Genomic DNA, 19,971 nt, shown 5'->3' with positions numbered 1-19,971 from the left:
TTTTCGTCGAAAGGTGAGTGTTTGGGACTGATATTCAGGTGAAAGCAGAAAATTTATGATAAAGTTTCAGTAGACCCTAAAAATTGTGAAAATAATATTCACTCCTGTCAACCCACACTGCGGGGCAAGTGCAAACGACACTACCGGGGTAAGTGCAAACGCACCTTTAAGCCATGTAACAGTGTAATTAGAGTGGTCAGAAAGGGTATCCAAAGTGTTGTATCTGAAGCGGATATTCAAAATTCCGTAATGCCTTGGCAAATAAAGGTCTTTTGCTTCAAACAACAGTCAGCAAAACTGAAGTTCCAAAAAGTAATTAATATAGCAGAAAAACAGCAAATACATCAAAAAAAGTTGATAAAACATACCGGAACATGTATTTAATTCGTTTTAGTAACGATACACTGACGCATCTTTGAATAAGTTTGGAAAAAGCATTGCGTTTGCACTTGCCCCCATAAACGGGGCAAGTGCAAACTTAGAATTTTTTTCACAAAAGTGGCGTTACTTTTTACCAACATTTTTTAAATTTTCACTTTCTACGGGAATTTGTTGAGAACCATTTTAATGATGTAACGAACGATAATTGATAATTTTTGAAGATTTACTTATTTTTCTAGGAAATGTGAAAGTTGAACTATGGTGAAAACCGTTTGCACTTGCCCCGGTGTACCTTATATAATGTTTTAAACATACTTTAGTGACATTACAAGGTTTCTATTGATATAAGTTTTGTATGAAATTCATAATAATTCAAACGACTTAGATAGATTTTACTTTTGGAGTGTCAAATTGACACACTCTGAGTCGGAAAAGGGAGTTTTTTTTGTCCAGGCTTCCAGGGTCGTCCATAAAAAAAGTAAAGATACTATATTAAAGAACTATTGAATTCATTTAGGGTCGCTGAAGAATTTTTTGTATTTTGAAGCTTCTGAAAAAAGTTACAAGCCTTCAAACTTGCAATAGTGTCAAAATGACACTCTAATGCGGATGAGGGTTAAAATGATAGAAAAACCGGGTGACAGTTTTTAGTAGAACTGGCATCGGTGTGCGTTCTTATTCTACGCAAAAAGCTTTAGATTGAAAGAAAAATTGGAAATATAGCTGAAATTTCAATCGCGTTTTTCTCGTTTGCACGTTTTTCCACAAGGGACAATCTTGCTTGGAACGGCAGTATAGTCATTACATACTTAAACGCGCAATTTTCTTATTTTCAGATGAATGCACTTTTTTTGAGTCCATTTTATCGGGAAATTGGATAAATATCAGTCATTGGATAAATATTAATAATTTCGTGCTTAACAATGATTAACATCATACAGTAGAAAAATATATCTTTTTGGCCTCGAGGGATTATGTGAACTAATAAAATACATAGTGGAAAACTTTATCTTAAAAAATTGAGAGTTTATTATTTATGACATTAAAAAGTTGATATTATACTCTAACGATTGACATATTGGAATAAATATTTTCAAATATTAATTTTTAGCGTGGGAAACATTTTAAAAAGACAAAAAATATCTTAAAGTCGCATTTTGTTAGAATTTTAAACAAAGTGAAATAACTCAAAACATTTTTTTTTTAATTTTGTGTTCTAATTGTTTGTTGTTTTGCTCTATTTGGCATTTTTTTACTAGAACATTGAATCTATAGACATTCCAGTTTCGAGAAATAGATGAGGAATAGAGGGTATCCCCAGAGATCAAGTATCTTCATTCTCCTCTATTATTTCGTATAAGTTCAGAACAAAGTACCATCAAGTCACCATTCACCGCCCAGACACCATTTACCGCCCAAAATCACCCTTTTGTGTGAATTTCGAAAAAACTGGAATTTTTTCTCCAAAACTAAGACCTGTGTTCTGTGTCGGCATCATTGTTCGACCATTTCACTGAAAAATCATCACTTAATTATGCTAACTATAGCCAGAAATAAAATATTTGGTTTTTCGTTTCCGGTCAAATTATTGAATTAGACGCCTGTTAGCGAACTAAGCATAACTGTGCTTCTAGGGAAAAAAGGGGTTTTGTTTACTAAATAGTACCTATTTGTCCTACAATCGACTTGAAACAATAGTTTGATTTTTGTAGAATAGATTTGCATCGGAAAATTTTCGATTTTTTCAATTGTTGTTGTTTTTTGAAGCGTTTAGTGATGGGCGGTAATTGGTGTATAAAAAAAAGTGTGGGTTCCTAATTACCGGTCACGCACAATTTCTTTGTTTTTAACGCATGTATTGTGTCAAAAGTGTAAATTGTAAGAAGCATTTAGTTTGATTACGTTAGAAAATGATGTTTTATCGCTGAAAGTAACCGATTACTTGAGGCTGTTTGCCGGAAATCATCATTTTGTCAGTCAACGCACTTTGTTAAAATTTGTACAAAATTTGCGGGAAAGATTTCACAAAATGTATTCTCTCAAGATCCAAAATATGGTTTTGACAGCTCGTTACATAGACAATATTAAAAAGAAAAGTTTCCGTGTTGTTAGATAGTTTTTCCTTAAGAAAACATTATCGATACCCGAAAAAGTCAAGTGGGCGGTAATAGGGCCAGTTGAACACCTCAACGTTTAGTTAATTATTTTTAAAAGCGTACATTTTTCGCATTCCACTAAATTTTTTATTTAAAGTAGAGCAGTTTTGAGATGCATTGGAAAAGAAAGCGAATAAAAATCTGCCGTCGTTTTTTTATCACACATGTTTGAAATTGAAAAACCGCTTAACTGGGCGGTAGATGGTGACATGATGGTATACTTGTTTGTGTTCGAAAGATAACATTAAGCATTTTCCAGCAAAAAAGTGAAAATGACCCAAAAGTCACATGGGACATTCTTGCGTAGAACGGCAGTATACCTATATAAAAAACAATTTCTGTGGATTTGCTTGTGTGTTTGCCCTCCATAAGCTCAGCCGTCTCGTCTCAAGAGCTAGAGAGAGCTGAAATTTGGCTTGAGTGGTTGTAGGACCAGAAGTGATTAAAAATGTTCATTTTGTGTTTAGGATATTCGGTAATGAATAAATAACCATTAATTTTTTTTTGTGGCGTTCAAATAGCTTGGGGAGCTGACGCTGGAAATGAAAATAAGAGATAGTTTTTGGAGAAGAAAATTTTAAAGTTTAGAGTAGGCAGCGTAGAATAGTAAGCGATCATGAGACGTTGGTTAGACCATCATGCACTTCATTATATCCATTCCGGCTGGATATGGACAGAATGCAGTTCAAGATAATAAACCAACCCCTCCTGATACCAGTTGGAGGAAGGACAAGGGTGGGTTCGAGACTGGCCTCTACTTACTCCCCAAGCATCTCGTCGGCAACTTATGCATGGGATTCGAACCCAAAAAACTTTTGGGTTCGAATGCCGATACCGGGAATCAAACCCAGTACGCCTGGGATACCAGACTCACGCCAGCCTATCCACTAGACCACATCAGCGCTTGAATAAAAAACCATTAAAATTATTACCATAATCATAATTATATATTATCATCTTATTATCATCAAATATGATATTGTGAATATTATAGTTGGTGTTTCTAGTTCTTTATTTCACTAAAGCCCCATTATGAAAAGAAATATAAATAATTCAATAATAAACAAGTGCATATCTCTAATCCGCATTATTCGTTCTCTTCTAGGTGTGACGAGCGATATGGTTTTCCCTTTGAGGTTTGGCACTTCACGTGCTCTTTGTTACAAAAGCTTCACTGAAGACCACTCGAAACAACAGAAATGTTGATTGCTTTTTCTTAACCATCCGTTTGTGTAATGGGTGAAATTAAAACGTCTCAGAAATTAGGTTAAGCTCGTGTCGGTACCTAATGTCTTTTTTTATGAATATGTAATTTCTTTATAAAAAACTCTTCAATTTTCCATATGTACTTTCGGAAATTTTCCTATAAATTGCGTGTCTTTATCTGAAAATTTCGTGAACTCAAACCCAGCCATCTCCTGCACGGCCTTTTGTTGATCTATTTATTTTTTTCCCGTACCCTGACGATTCTTCGCGACGTCCATTTTGACGTAGGTATCACCACTTCTTTACCGTTTTTCGCTAGTTCACTCACTGTGTGATCAAAATCGGAATACCACATCGCCTGCCAAGTTTTGTTCATTACTTCGAATCGTACGTGTTTCTGACGTATCATCCTAACCTTTTTTCTTCCACCAGAACTTCCTACTTTCGATTCCAACCCATATTTTTCATCAGGTCAATAAATCGATCAATCGTTGCGCAAAACATTCAATTTACCTGTCGTTATTTGCACCATGAGTTTTTACGCAATCCGGACACGTCGATTCCTTCTGCGGCCAATCGATCCGGAACGTTCCCGTAGATACGGGTGATTCGAGGACGAAGAAGACTTATGCAAGATATTCCTTTTTTTCCTACCAAGTCACTGACTTGAAAAAATAATTTCCACCTCACCCTTCCCTTTTTCGTATGCACTAAAACCACACTTCAAAGTATCGAATATACTACTAGCACTCTCCACCACCACCCTTTTCTAGAAACCCATGGTTTTTCGCACTATCGCCTGTGTAACAAAGAGGGACAACACCATAACGGGGGGGGATCTGGAAAACGCGAACCGTACGGCAGCTGCGAATCGAAAACACGACCGATTAGCACAAAAATCACTCACTAACTGCGAAAACACTGCAGGAAAACGTCGCGAACAACACGAACACTCTAAGCCTTTGTAACCCAAAACCAAGTTGAAATGCCGCAAAATCGGATGAAACTGGCTCCCGACGAAAATGAGTTTGAGGGGGTTTTCCCAAACTTGAGAATAAACGTCATTCTCGCAACTTAATTTTGGGGCATGTCATTCGGCAGGGATTTTTTTGGGATATTTTTATTTGGTGACCCTTTTCAAAAGGGATTAAAAATACAACAGAAATGAGAATTTGTTTCTTTATTAAATAAAATTCATTTTATCACAAAAAAAAACTTCGGCAGTAGTATCGAAAGCATAAAGTAAGCCGAATAAGCCGAATCTGATTCGTTCCTGGTGCACATTAATAACGGCACTTATAAATAACGGTCAGAAATAACAAAATGCTACTTCCATGTTCTAAGGAAATCTTCCGGAGATTGGCACCGTTGAAGAACAGCAACAGTCAACGCAATTTTGGGACCGTGAATGGCAAATCCGACTTTTGCCCCAGATCGCCATCCGCTTCTTCTGTGTTTTTAATGGTTTCTTTCTCCTTACTTTGAATCGCCGTAGCACAGGACATTCAAAGTAAAGGTTCCTGACGACCCATCCGACTCGGTTAGGTAGGTGTCCCACATCCGAATCGTAAAGTATAGTGGCAGTTCTCGGGTTAGTAAGTTGTTCATCCATCAAAACGAAAACTGCATATAGCCCACACCGTGGGTTTGCAGGTGCCAGTGCAGCGTTCCTGGTAGAAGAAGATGCAGATTGACAAGTGTGATCTAATTTTACCGATCTTTTTGGCTTTACCTTCAGTTGGTTCACTTTTTCCTGGATACCAAGCTCGGCGAAGTTACTTTCGATACAAAACCGCCTGAAAATTTTCAAATTGGAATAAATAACGCGCGAGAACATATGCAATATTGCATTTAAATCTTCTCACCAAAATTTTTTTTCGGTACATTCGACTGTCTCGTTGGGAAACAGAAACAAACTTTCTGAAAAACAAAGGGAAATTTTTTTTGGGGTGGTCAGTTCCAGCTACGAACTTTGGTTTTGGTGCATTGACAACACCCCAAAATTAAGAAAGCATGCTGAACTTGATTTTGCTGCCTTGGCAAAGTCAATTTTGGGTTGTTTTGATTCTGAGTGAAAGTTGACGTCACAGGCTGTCAGTGAAGATTGTTTTGAACTAACATCACATGTACACGCTTGAAAAAGGTACACAGTAAATGAAAATTACCGAGTTCGGTAATTTTTTTACCGAAATCCTACACAGTAAACGAAAACTACCGAGTTCGGTAAATTATTTTACAGAACCAGTTCTGTAATTCGAAAATTTTCGGTAATTTCTCGATCTGACGTCTTGTTTTTACCGTGTTCGGTAAATCGATTCTTAATTTAACGAAATTCGTTTATTTTGATGTAAACAAATCGTTGTGCCATAAAATTTCGGTAAAAAAACACCGAAAACTGTAAATCAAAATCGCTGTCAACTCAAACGTCAAAATGCGAGCAAACGTTTTTGGCAGCTTCGAGGGCAGCTGTCTCTTTCTGATAATCACGATGTGTTAGTGGCATCTCGCTTCTGCTGTAGAAGAAGCAATAGTGAGCTAGGAACGTTCCACTGCCATTTTATTTTCGTTTCGTGATTGGGTGAATCTTTATTTTGTTGGAAATAAGAGGCAAATTAGTATTTCTTTTAAAGTTTTTATTATGTTATCGTTTGCTAAGCGAGAACAGTCCAACAGGTAGTGTAAACAAGATTCTTCAAGGAATGTATAACCCGTAAGCCGGAATAGAACATCTGATATGGGTAAGTCGAGACCATCATTTGTATTTTCAGTTATTGAGATTAAAAAATTTACATAGCTCGTTATTCAATTTCGCATTTAGTTCCGTTGCACTATCTCGGATCGGACAGATGACTGTCAAAATAATAGTTGAAATGTTTCGATTTTTTGTCCGATTTTCCGGATCATTTTCCCATGTCAAAACACGACAGAGATTGAACAGTTCGAATCGGTCCGGTTTTGGTGCTTATTCTTTTTCGGACCGCAGTGACCATGCTATTTACATATTTTATCATATTTTTTCACGATCCGATCCGGTCGGTCAGGAAGTGTGTCCGTGCGCGAGTGATTTCGCTAAATTCTACCGTGGAGAGCGAAAACAGCCTGCTGTGCAAACATAACCAGCTGGAGCTTTTTCCGGACCTAAAGAAAGTGCCCAAGGACGGAACCAGAAACTAAAAACTACTGGGCATGAATCGATTGCTACACAGAAAAAAATAATGACAATTATGTGTCATTGAAAATGATCGCCTTTAAAATAAAACAACATGTTGTAGGGAATAAAGCTGGATGGATAACTATAATTAAAAAGTAAAGCGAAAATGTATAGCATGATATTATAATAAAATTGATACATCCCTATTCCCTTCGGTTAACATTGAGAGGGAGTAAACGGATCGACTGGAATTGTATGGGTATCTCTTCAGGACTCAAGAGCACAGATTATTAACGAAAGAGTGAACGAAATGAATCGCGAGAGAAACGTAGCGAACGTAGCGAACGTATGAAAGAACGAGTAACTGCTCTGGCTGGAAGTTGGAATCGTGGAAGTCAGTTTACAGACTAATTTTGAGAGAGACGGATCGCGTCAGTGTCTCGTGCGTTGTTTTAAGTATAGTTTGAACGGATAAAAATGGCGGAAATTACGGTCCCGACGGTATGCAAAGTGTTTGGTGTTGTATATTGTGAGGCGCGAAAGGAAACGAATTGTGAGCAATTCCGAAGAATGGCCGATCAGTCACGACAATGGCGTTGTCGGTAGACTTGGAACAGCTCCCAAATGGTATGTTTCGATATGTTGTATCCTTGATATTTTTGTTAGTTGGTGTTAGAAAGTAACGGGTAATAAAAGGAAATTAGTTTGGGTGGACAATAGGGTGGTCGAGAAAGTTATGTTATTAAAAAAATAATGAAATTTAATACGTTTTTTTCAAGAAGAGCAAGAGACAAGTGCAGAAATGTTGAAAATTAGAAATAAAGCATTACACATTCGGGTACGAACGGATTAGCATCGGAGCGAAAATGGAGTTGTTGTATAAGACTAATTTATTATTTTTCAATCTGTCGAAACTATCGTTCTTTAAACAAGGGTAGACTTGTTTTATGAACAATTCTTATAATTTACTGCACTAGTTATTTGTTTATTTGTAATGGAAAATGTGATGAAATGTGCAAAAAAAGACCCCCTAAGGTTTTCGGCAAACAAATAACATAATAAAAGTAAATATAAAAAAAAACAATAAAAAGAGAAAAAAGGTTTTTGGAAGATAAACGATTAGAAGGTGGGAATAGCAAAGAGTGGAAAGATAAAAAAAAAATTGGAAAATATCAGAAATTGCAAATGTAGAGTGAAAAAATTACTAATGAGAAACGGAAACAGAAAACAGAAGTTTTTATTAAAGAATATTGATTGAGAGTGGAAAGGAAAAATGATGGGGAATTGGACACAAAAAAAAAGAAAGAAAAATTACATCACAAAAAATACGAAAAATTAAAGTAGAAAGAATTAAAAAAACTGGGTTCTGGTCTGTTGGAAGATAAGAAATGGAAAATATTGGGAAGTGCGAATGAAGAGTGAGAGAAGAAACAGAGGCTGAAAAACGGAAGAATTTACAAAAAAAAATATTGAGGAAGAGTCAGGCATGCGTGACTGGCAAGGATGCAATCTAAAGTTTGGTTCTTTTGGAGGGAAACAATGAGCAAAGAGAATTAATGCTTCTGTATTTCTGGACATTTATTTTGAAGCTAACCCCTGTGTGCAGCAGCAGGACGTAAAAAAAATGCAAACTGGTGAGTGGAGCAGCATGACGCCTGAAATTATGTGATTTGAAAGAATGTGCAAACCCCTGAGAGGGGCAGCACAATTTTGAAAAAATGTGCAAACCTCTGAGTGGGGCAGCACAATGTGAGAGAAAAAAGGGCAAACTCCTGAGAGGAGCAGCACGACGTCTCAAATGATGTGCAAACTCCTGAGTGGAGCAGCACAATTTAAAAGAATGTGCTAACCCCAGAGAGGGGCAGCGCGAGTTGAAAAAAAAATTGCAAACCTCTGAGTGGGGCAGCATAATGAAAAAAAAAATGTGCAAACTCCTGAGTGGGGCAGCACAAAGTGAGAGAAAAGAAAAAGTGCAAACTCCTGAGTGGTGCAGTACGACGTAAAAAAAATGCAAACCCCTGAGTGGGGCAGCACAATTTAAAAGAATGTGCAAACCCCTGAGAGAGGCAGCACGAGTTGAAAAAAAATGTGCAAACCTCTGAGTGAGGCAGCAAGATGAAAAAAAAAGTGTGCAAACTCCTGAGTGGGGCAGCACAAGTTTGAAAAAATGTGCAAACCTCTGAGTGGGGCAGCACAATGTGAGAGAAAAAAGGGCAAACTCCTGAGAGGAGCAGCACGACGTCTCAAATGATGTGCAAACTCCTGAGTGGAGCAGCACAATTTAAAAGAATGTGCTAACCCCAGAGATGGGCAGCGCGAGTTGAAAAAAAAAAAAATTGCAAACCTCTGAGTGGGGCAGCATAATGAAAAAAAAAATGTGCAAACTCCTGAGTGGGGCAGCACAATGTGAGAGAAAAAAAAAAGTGCAAACACCTGAGTGGTGCAGTACGACGTAAAAAAAATGCAAACCCCTGAGTGGGGCAGCACAATTTAAAAGAATGTGCAAACCCCTGGAGAGGTAGCACGAGTTGAAAAAAAAATGTGCAAACCTCTGAGTGAGGCAGCAAGATGGAAAAAAAAGTGTGCAAACTCCTGAGTGGGGCAGCACAATGTGAGAGAAAAAAGTGCAGACTCCTGAGTGGTGCAGCACGACGAAAAAAAATGCAAACCTCTGAGTGGGGCAGCATAATGAAAAAAAAGTGCAAACTCCTGAGTGGGGCAGCACAATGTGAAATTAAGTTCAAACGCCTGAGTGGGGCAGCACGACATGAAAAAAATTGCAAACCCCTGAGTGGGGTAGCACAGCGTCTCGAATGATGTGCAAACTCCTGAGTGGAGCAGCACAATTTAAAAGAATGTGCAATCCCTGAAAGGGGCCGCACTAGTTGAAAAAAAATTGCAAACCTCTGAGTGCGGCAGCATGATGAAAAAAGGTGTGCAAACTCCTGAGTGGGGCAGCACAATTTGAAGGAATGTGCCGTGGTGCAGCACGACGTGGAGAAAAAAAAATGTAAACACCTGAGTGGAGCAGCACGATGTCTGAAATGTTGTGCAAACTCCTGAGTGGGGCAGCACGATTTAAAAAAAAATGTGCAAACCCGTGAGAGGGGCAGCACGAGTTGAAATCATTTGCAAACCTCTGAGTGGGGCAGCATGATGGGAAAAAAGTGTACAAAATCCTAAGTGGGGCAGCACAATGTGAAACAAAGTGCAAATTCCTGAGTGGGACAGCAAAAAGCGAGAAGAAACGAAGTTCAAACCCCTGAGTGGGGCAGCACGACGTGAAAAAAAAAAATGCAAATCTCTGAGTGGGGCAGCACGACGTCTGAAATGATGTGTAAACTCCTGAGTGGGGCAGCACAATTTGAAAGAATGTGCAAATCCCTGAGAGGAGCAGCACAAGTTGAAAAATTAAATGTGCAAACCTTTGAGTGGGTTAACACGATGTGGAAAAGAGTGCAAACTCCTGAGTGGGGCATCACAATATAAAAACAAAGTGCAACCCCTGAGAGGAGCAGCACAATGTAAAAAAAGTGCAAACTCCTGAGTGGTGCAGCACAATGTGAAACAAAGTGCAAACGTCTGAGTGAGGCAGCACGACGTGAAAAGAAATGCAAACCTCTGAGTGGGGCAGCACGATGTCTGAAATGATGTGCAAACTCCTGAGTGGGGCAGCACAATTTTAAAGAATGTGCAAACCGCGGAGGGTGGTAGCACGACTTGGAGAAAACGGGTAAACCTCTGAGTGGAGCAGAACGATGCGAAAAAAGTGGAGCAGCGCAATGTGAAGCTAAGTACAAACGCCTGAGTGGGACAGCACAATGCGGGAAAAGAAAGTGTATGCATCTGAGGTGGGGCAGTATGACTAGAAGAAAATGTGCAAACCTCTGAATGGGGCAGCACGATTCGAAAAAAAAACTGTGCAAACTCCCAAGTGGGACAGCACGACTTTAAAAAAAATAGAAATCTCTGAGTATAACAACAGTAAACAATAAATTCTCAACATTTAAATGAAAACAAATCAGTTGAAACCTGGTTTTAGAAGGAAAATTATTAGAATCATGAAATGAGCAGTACTTCTGATATTATCTATCAGCATATCATGGAAAAGATAGTTTAAGGTGAACTCTTAAAGAAGGCAGCACTTTTTGGTAGAAAAGATAAGTTTCTCAGAGAAAATCAGGAACTTAGGAAACAGAGTGATTTTGTTCCTGATTGAAGTGCAGTTACTTAGGAAACAGAGTGATTTTGTTCCTGATTGAAGTGCAGTTACAGATGATTCAAACCTTTGAAAGATGCAGTATCTATAGAATCTACATTGAAAGAAGATACACAATTTATGTCTGAAAGCTTAATGAGAAAAAAAAGGACTGAACTGTGTAGTGACCGGACGTCTTGTTTCCACGACGAGCAGATATTTCGCGTCTACTCTTCTTGAATCTCGTTTATTAACTGATCTGTTACCCTTCCAACGAAGTTGGAAAGACAGGTACACTCTTTCTCTTTTTTCCACATGTGAGCACTCACACTCGTTAGCGTCAGTTGGCTAACGGAAATCCGTTGCTTATAACGTTTGAAGTACACGTTCATATGTGTCTAGTTATTATCGATTTATAATTAGAAACTTTACATTATCATTCTAGTACATAGTAAATCCGAATATAATTCTGTCATTCATCTACCCAATCCTAATTCCTACACTACCCAATCCTAATTCCTACAAACTGATTTTTATTGTTTGAAATAAGATGCAAACTTCTAAGATGGTAACATGGCTGTTCAGAGTCAAAAAAAAAAAAGAAAAACTTGCTAACTTATGAAAAGAGTATTATTATTGAGGTTGTTGGAAACTTGATCTAAACCTGTAATGCCTGACCCTTTGATGAAAACATTTTGCGATAATAAGTAAAGGCGTTTAACCTGATTCAGAATCTGGGTTCTTGAGGCTGGGTTGCAAATATGATGTCTTAATTTTGGTTTGGTGGATTTGAGATCCAAGCATTGAATCAAATTAAAAAATTATGTCATTAGAAGACCTTCCTGATTTGAATAAGAACGTTATATTTCATTTTAAAGAAATCCGAGAATCAGGGAAATATGAGTCGTACTGTAACTCAAAATCCTAGATACCTTTAACTGTTTGAAATCCTAACGGGATTGTAAGGTTGAATTTAAAAAAAAAAAATACGAAATGTTATTCTGAGCTTAAAATTTTGAAAAGTACCTTTTGAGCATGCAATTGATCTTCAATTTAAAATCTTAATCTGACTTATCTGGTATTTGGGAAGAAAATTGTATCAATATCAAAGTTCTAAGCTGTCGAGCGTAAAATCTTGTTCTCAGTATCTAATATCGAATCTCGACATCTGACAGAGTCAACAGTCAACAGTATACAAAAAAGTGCAGTCTGCATACAAAATGTTTAATTCTGTTTGAATGGGAGAAGAAGCAATCATAACCAGACAATGAGATTTAAAAAAAAATGTAGAATCCTGTGAAGGACTGCAAGATATTTGAATGGTTTCCTTGGAGTATTTTATGGGAAAACATAAATGATAAAATAATTTCTCTTAAAGACCGTGCAATAATTTTTGCGTTTGTAAATGATTTGATTCCAAACAAAAATAAATTGAGACAATATAATATCGGTAATTTATCAAGTACTTTTTGTGAAAAATGTTATATAGTAGATACAAATCAGCATAAAATTAATGTTTGTCCAAAGTCGAAAATGATCTGGAATTGGTGTACTTCAATAATTAAAGAACGTTACAAAATAAGATGTCATGATATTAAAGAGTTTTTGATTAGGCCAATCTCAAGGAAGTCAAAAAAAATCTATGGCTTCATTATGGTTAGAGACCAAAGCGATATCTTTCAATTTGAGGGTAAAAGAACCTGACTTGTATATTTTTAAAAAAGAAATTAGAGAAATGAGATGGAGCAAAGTGAAATGGTTTAGTAGAAATTTCGGTAATGAGTTGAATATTTGTTGAAAAATCCTTTATGACTTGTGTTGTAAATGCTGTAAGAAGAAACACAACAAGACACAAAATGTAAATTATTGTATACCCGAACATTAGTTTTAAATAAACGTTATTTTAAAAAAAAGATGGTAGAGAAAGATTTTTGTGATGGGAGAAATGAAATGCAGGTTAGTTAAAAAAAAATTATGGAAGCATGTCTCGTTGAGGATAAATACGAACAGGAATGAGGGAGTCGAAACTACTGAGTTAACAGTTTTAATTAAAAAAAAAAAAATAGAAAAGACTAAGGCCAAAAGGAAAATTTGAATTAGGCTGTTGATATAGTGACAGCGAATTGTCGAATGCGACCAATGCAAACTCGAGCGACGGAACGGCATCTGCTAAGCCGTATTCAGTATGTCAAATCAAAGCAATTTCAATGATAAGTGAATGGGAACAGGTTTTGACAGCCCCACCGCGCAATTCGCGTTCGCAGGCACTATGTCATCGGCCTAAGATATACGAAACAAAGCTAATTACTAAAAAAACATCGTAACTAGAACACGACTGCAGAAATTAGAAGGAAAATAAGCATCGCCATGTTTAAAAAAAAAATAATTGCACTAAGAAGAGCAGCAATTGGATCAGGAATGCTTAGGAACAGCATCTCTAAAAACAGCGGAGAACGGTATAAACTCCTGAGAGGGGCGGTACCATTAAATGAAAACTGCAAAACCCTGAGAGTACCATGACCGAACCGCCCATTGAAGAATTAGGATGGTAAATGGATGATGAGAAAAGGGAGTAAAAAAAAACAGAAAGTGAAAAAAAGAAAATAGTGTAGGAAAATTTGAAAAATGGAGTCGAAAATGGAATTTAAAAAAAATTAAGAAAGAACTTAAGTGAGAAAGAGTTAATAAAAAAAAGTATGATAATAGGTAATAACCACGAAAAATGGAGATTGGAAAAGAAAGTAGGATGAATGAAAAAAAAAAACAAGGTATAACGGGTGAAAAATGAATATAAAGGTGAAGAATTGAAAACAGTATTTCATTCGAAAGTTAGAGAATGTTAATTAAAAAGTTTTTGAATAAAAGAAAATTAAAAATGATATAGGAATTGAAACTCAAGTATGAAAAACGTATTGGAAACTCGGAAGATGAAACACGAGAGTGTTGATATAAGGAGATGATTTGAGAGTGAAAAATAGATGATATAGAACGTAAAGTAAGAAACAAAAAAAAACCACAAACCACAAAAAGATGAACAAATGGAAATTGAAGAAAAAAGGATATTTGAACGAGAACGAGGGAATGAACAAGACGCAGAATAGAAACTTAAAAAATAGAAAAATGGAAATGAAAATCACAAACGAATGATAAAAAAAAAAATTAAAAATGGCAAAGGGATGATGTGAATAGGGAGCCTGAAGAAAAGTTATTGAAAAACTCAAGAGGATAAGGAATTTTGAAAATGAGTCAGAGGTGGAATTAAAAAAAAAATAAAATAAAGGAAACATTGAAATGAAAACAGAGTAAAAAAATGTATTGCAAACATAAAATAGAGATTTGAAAAAAGAGTATCAAAATAACATGATGGATAAAATTTAACAATTTTAACGGACAAATAAATAAGTGAAGAAGATGGGAAAATGAAAATAGTGTTAAAATTGAAAGTTAAAAGAATGCAAAATAACGTAAAGATATAAAAAATAAAATGAAAAATTATACCGGGAGTTAAAATTCAAACATAAAAAATTTTCAGTGGAAATCGGAAAAAGGAAAAAAAGAAAAAAAATAAAATGAAAAATTATACCGGAAGTTAAAATTCAAAAATAAAAAAATTTCAGTGGAAATTGGAAAAAGGAAAAAGAGCGTGTTGATACCAGGAGATGAATTAAGAGGGAAAATGGAAAAATATAGAGCAGTTAAGAAAGAAACAAAAATGGTTTAAGACAAACGGAGGAAGAACAAATGGAAAATGAAGATTCATTTTTCAACATAAAATAATTCAATTTGAAAATAAAAAATATTCTACAGAAAAGGGAATGAACAAGAGGCAGAATCGAAACTTAAGATGAAATTCTAAAAAAAAAAAGGATTAACGAATGATTTGAAAATTCAGAATGGATGATGAGATAAGGGAGTTCGAAAAGAAATATAATATTATAAGAACTTAAACAAAAGAAGAGTATTACAAAAGTAAAAAAATAATAATAATAATAAGGAAGAATTTAAGTGAGTGAAAAGAGTAAAAAAAAACAAGAAAACACGAGTTCTCTATAATGGACAACCAAAATAACGAAGATTAAAAAAAAGAAAGTATGCAAAATAGATAAAAGGAAAGATGATGAATATAGAGCAGAATGGGGTTCAATTATGGAAATTATAGTTTTCATTAACTAAGAAAAAAAAATCAATAAAAATTATACAAGGAGTTGAAATTCGATAATGAAAAAAATGTTCAATGAAAATCTGAAGATAAAAAAAAACGAGTGTTGATAACAGGAGACGAATTAGGAGTGAAAAATTGGAAAACATAGAGCGGTGAAGGAAAAAAACAAAAAAAGATCGCAAAAAAAATGAATAACTCAAAAATGGAGATGAAGATTTTCTAAAATACGATAATTCAACTGATAGACGAAAAATATTGTGCAGAACAAAGAATGGACAAAAGGGCAGAATAGGAACTCAAGTAAAGAAAAAATAAGAGTGGTAAACAAGTGATAGAAAAATTAGGTGTAGGAAATGGATTATCGGAAAAGCGAACGTAATGAAGAGGAGTAATAAAAATAGAAAATATAATGAAGAATTTCGGAAAATGGAGTCTAAGGTGGAATTATGAAAATAAAGGAAGAACTTAAGTTAGAAAGAGTAGAAAAAAAATGTATTATGTAAAATGGATCACAGTGTTAGTGAACCTTAGATTAAGGTCAAACTTGATATAATGATGGTTGTTGTGTGGTACGCCCCTGACTAGTCGACATAACGTATAAAATCGACAGCTACCGCGTGGTGCTTCACGCACACTAGCAACACTCGGGCTCGAGATATTTGCAAGCATGTTGCAATGCAAGCATTCGCGAGTTGGCATTCGGCTGGTTAGGTTCTACTTGAGCATAGTGCTCGATCCCCGTGAAGGATGATTTCCTCGTAGCGAATCGAGCTTGCACATTTGGCGACCTAAACAGGACATCATTTTTCAATTTATGTGGAAGAGGAAATCATCCTTGCGCGTGGGACTAATCCACTGGTGTGTAGAAAGTACCGGAAACACACAGCTCGGGGAGAATTTGAGTAAGTATAAAAATTGTAAGAGCGGCATAGAAAGGAAAGATGGCTGCCACATTTGAAAGCGTGTTGGGAGTCCGCTTGTGGTAAAAAAAGCGCGTTGAGAGTCCGCTTGCCAAAAACAAACAGCGTGCTGGGAGTCCGCTGTGGTAGAAGTTTGAGAAAACAAGTGCGAAGAGAGTCCGCTTGTCAAACTTAAATAAAAAAGGCGCGTTGAGAGTCCGCCTGCCAAGAAAAAGCGTGCTGGGAGTCCGCTATGAAAAAGATTGAGTAAGCAAGCGCGCTGAGAGTCCGCTGATCAAACTTTAAGAAAAAAGCGAGCTGAGAGTCGACCTGTCATTGAAACAGCGCTCTGGGAGTCCACTGTGGCAAAAGTTTGAGCAACAAGTGTGTTGAGAGTCCGCTTGTCGAAAGTGAAGGAAAAGAGGCGAACTAAGTGTCAGCCTGCAGGTAAAAAAAAACAGCGTGCTGAGAGTCCGTTGTTGCAAAAACTTTGAGAAAATATGGGAAGAATGACAGCTTGCTGTGAAATTCTTTGAAAAAAATTGAGAAAATAGAAGGTTGAGAGTCTCTTGTAAAACTTTTGCTTGTGCTGAAAACACGTAAGCAAACGGAAAGAGTGAACACAGGGAGAGTTCGCTGGCCATTACGAAAGGTACGAGTAGACGGAAACGTCTGTTGGGAATTCACTTGACGAGCCAAAAGAAACATAAGACCAATTGGATGAGAAACGTTAACCCCGTTTGAAGCGAAGAGAAAAAGATAGCATGTGAGAGCTGCAAGTGCAACGACAAATGAGAATATTTTCATGTGGCGAGAGAATCACAACTATTTACCAAAATACATAAGTTGAAGAACCCATGATAGACAATGGGATAAGACGAATAACCGTTTCTTCGAGACTTTGCCAATACCTTCACATAAATCCTTTGATAAATGAGCCCTCTGGGTGTTTAATTCTGGAGATCAAAATTATAGAATGAAAACTATATTGAAATATAAACAATCACGTCAGTTATATCTGAGATGAAAGCAAGACATCTAAAATATTGTTTATAATATCGGACAGAAAAAAAACACTTCAGAGTTTGAAGGAAGTCAAAACAGTTTCACAAAAAAATGTAAAGCACTGGACAAAAAAATCAAAAGGGCTCTCATAAAAAAAAATAATTTTAATTACAAACAAAGTTCTCAAGCTCACAAACCGAATTTGTGATTGAAATATGAAATTTAAGATGATACTTGATTTGATACTTGATAATTTTTAATTTGAAATTGAAGGTAACAAAAAGGTTTTGGTCCGGAATCTGGAGTTTCGTTTGAATATAAATCAGAATTAAAAAGAAATTTGACTTCTCAGATGAATTTTGAATAAAGCTCGAGAGTGATATCGACCTTCAAACGTGGATCGGGAAAATTGTTGAAAAATTTAAAAACTACTTTTTGGTGGATACTAAGAAGTTAAGCTGATATAGAAGAGACTAAGCTTAAATTACCTGTCAGAAATTCAAAACAGATTTTTTAGTTCAAAATCTTCTTCGAAATCACCTGAGAAGCAAATAAAAGTTTGAATCATGAATTCTATGTAAAAAAAAAAAACAAAACAATGAGCTTATTCTCTGTTATTCCATGTTTAGGCAGCCTTATACAAATATGGATACCGACTCTGAGAACTGAGTCAGCGATTTACTTCTAGCTTCACTTAAAACTTAAATAAATCCCTGAAGTTTGAAAACGGTAGACACCATTCTGCCCGCGGTAATGTGGGAAAAGACCACATTGAATGATAGATATCTCGGATAACGTTAAATCAGTGGAAATACATCAACACAAATCATATTTTTACACGAGTAAATATTCGTCGTTGGATTTCCATCCGTTTTTAATCTTGGGAAAGTGAGGTAATGATAGCGGGAAGCGATTGGCCTTCCGAACAGCGTTACCACATTAATACCTGTTCATTTCACCCAAAAGAATCAATAATTCTGATGAACTACCTATATATAGATTTTTCACCATGTCAGAATCATTTTAATGGTATATCGAGAAATGCAGTGCTAGTTATTACAACAAATCCAAAAAATCTGTAAAAGAAAATTGTACCAAATTTCAAAAATCCGACACCCGTACGTACAAAGTCTGTTCCGAAAACGAGATTAAAAAAAATCTGTACATGTGACAACAAATGAACGAAGATATGGGTAAATGGCGGTAAAAGATGTAAACATAACAGTTAACAGACTCGGAATAGTATTGATAAAATAAGTTGCGGAAGTTTACAGGAATGTGTTGAAGAAAAAAATACCACTAGCCAAGTGGGATTGAATGATCTCATACGAAATGCTGGAAATATATAAAAAAAAGTGTTAATAATAGGTAGTATTGAGCTTGTAGACCAGTTAAAAAAAAACACTTTAAAAATTATATTGGGAAGATAGAAGAAATATTTATATTTGCGGATTTGAACGGATTTGAGCAGTATGTTATCCTTTGTGATCTTTTTACTTGGGAACCACCCGATTGCAACGCTTGTATAATTAATGCGAAAAAGTTAGGTCTGCTATGAATCGTTACCATTAAGTTCATGAAATACTTCAGAATATCATCAAGTGATTTGATTGCTGCCAATCTTGATAATCAGTAGTATGGAGAAGTGCCATCAAAATTATAAAGAAAGAAAATTTAAAAAGTGTGTTGAAATTTACGGCGCAGTAGTGATTTGAATTCTTTCCGCGTTCATTATTTTGCATAAAGTTTGCATTCAACAAACAAAGTCAATTGAAACAAAAGTATTCCGAATTTAGAAATTTAAGAGTGGCCTTAGGCAATTTAAAGATTTAGAAGTTTGGGAAGATCAACAAAACTAAATATGCTTAATACAACATATACGAAAAGTGTTCCTATGATTTTCTATCGGGCTAAGTGCATCTACATTCGTTAGTCAGAACTGTAGAGAATATGGCAATGGAAATAATCGAATAAACATTTGAAGAATAAGTTATGAACTGAACGATGAGGTTTCCGTGTGTGATGCGGATACGGCATCAGTCAGTTTTTGGAGTGATGTGAAACTGTAAAGATGCCAGTTTAAAAGACGGTCGCGTTTTAAGAACCCTGAAACCGAACGGACACGACAAGAATGATGATGAATGATGAAAAACATTTATATTTCTAATCAATCAAGATAAAAATAAAAGAAATACATTTTCAAAAAAATAAAAATGGAAAAATTAAAGCCTGTGAAAAGGAAATAAAATGATAAGATATTCGAATGGAATATGGGGATTGAACACCCTCACCAGATTGTTAAAACGCCTCTATTCAACAAAATGTAAGGGTTTATGTCTAAATAATAGATATAATAATTACTTTTTATCATTGAAACTTTGAATCCCAGTTTTAATCCAAATCTTGAAGAGACAATAGAAAAGCTTAAGAATGATTTTATAAAGCATGGCAATTTTGGGCAATGATATTATAATAGAGAAACGTTAATAAATGATTATGCCATGAATAACAAAACCGTGGTAGGTATTGCTTATAACACAACATAGGTGCATTTAGCCAACACGTTTTGAGTTTTACCAAAAAAGGCTACTTTTAGTTAAAAGGAAAAAGAATTCCTGATAGCTATTGGGAATTTCAACATAACATAGCTTTCTTGGAATGGCGCATATAGCCCGTCTTGCTCTTACATTTGTATCATGCCGTGGGATGAATAAATTTTCGTCTTTTGGAAAACGGTACAGAAAATCCTACGATGAATTCATGTTTATATTAACAAATTACGAACCGCAAAGAAATCTCAGCCGTTAAACACC

At 35.8% G+C, this 19,971-nt stretch overlaps 1 protein-coding gene across 4 annotated transcripts in view; it reads right to left on the bottom strand.

The window, feature by feature from the left end:
* The window catches only part of LOC129740970 (E3 ubiquitin-protein ligase Ufd4), a 58,410-nt gene extending 53,750 nt beyond the window's left edge, over positions 1–4,660 (bottom strand). For all 4 annotated transcript variants that reach the window (XM_055732633.1, XM_055732634.1, XM_055732635.1 and 1 more), the window contains exon 1: positions 4,257–4,660. The gene's annotated coding sequence lies outside the window, so the exon portion shown is untranslated. The remainder of the gene's footprint in view (positions 1–4,256) is intronic.
* Between the last annotated feature and the right edge of the window lie 15,311 nt (positions 4,661–19,971).

Source organism: Uranotaenia lowii, chromosome 2, assembly GCF_029784155.1.
Source record: "Uranotaenia lowii strain MFRU-FL chromosome 2, ASM2978415v1, whole genome shotgun sequence".
Taxonomy (NCBI): domain Eukaryota; kingdom Metazoa; phylum Arthropoda; class Insecta; order Diptera; family Culicidae; genus Uranotaenia; species Uranotaenia lowii.
This window is presented reverse-complemented; position numbering and strand designations above follow the sequence as displayed.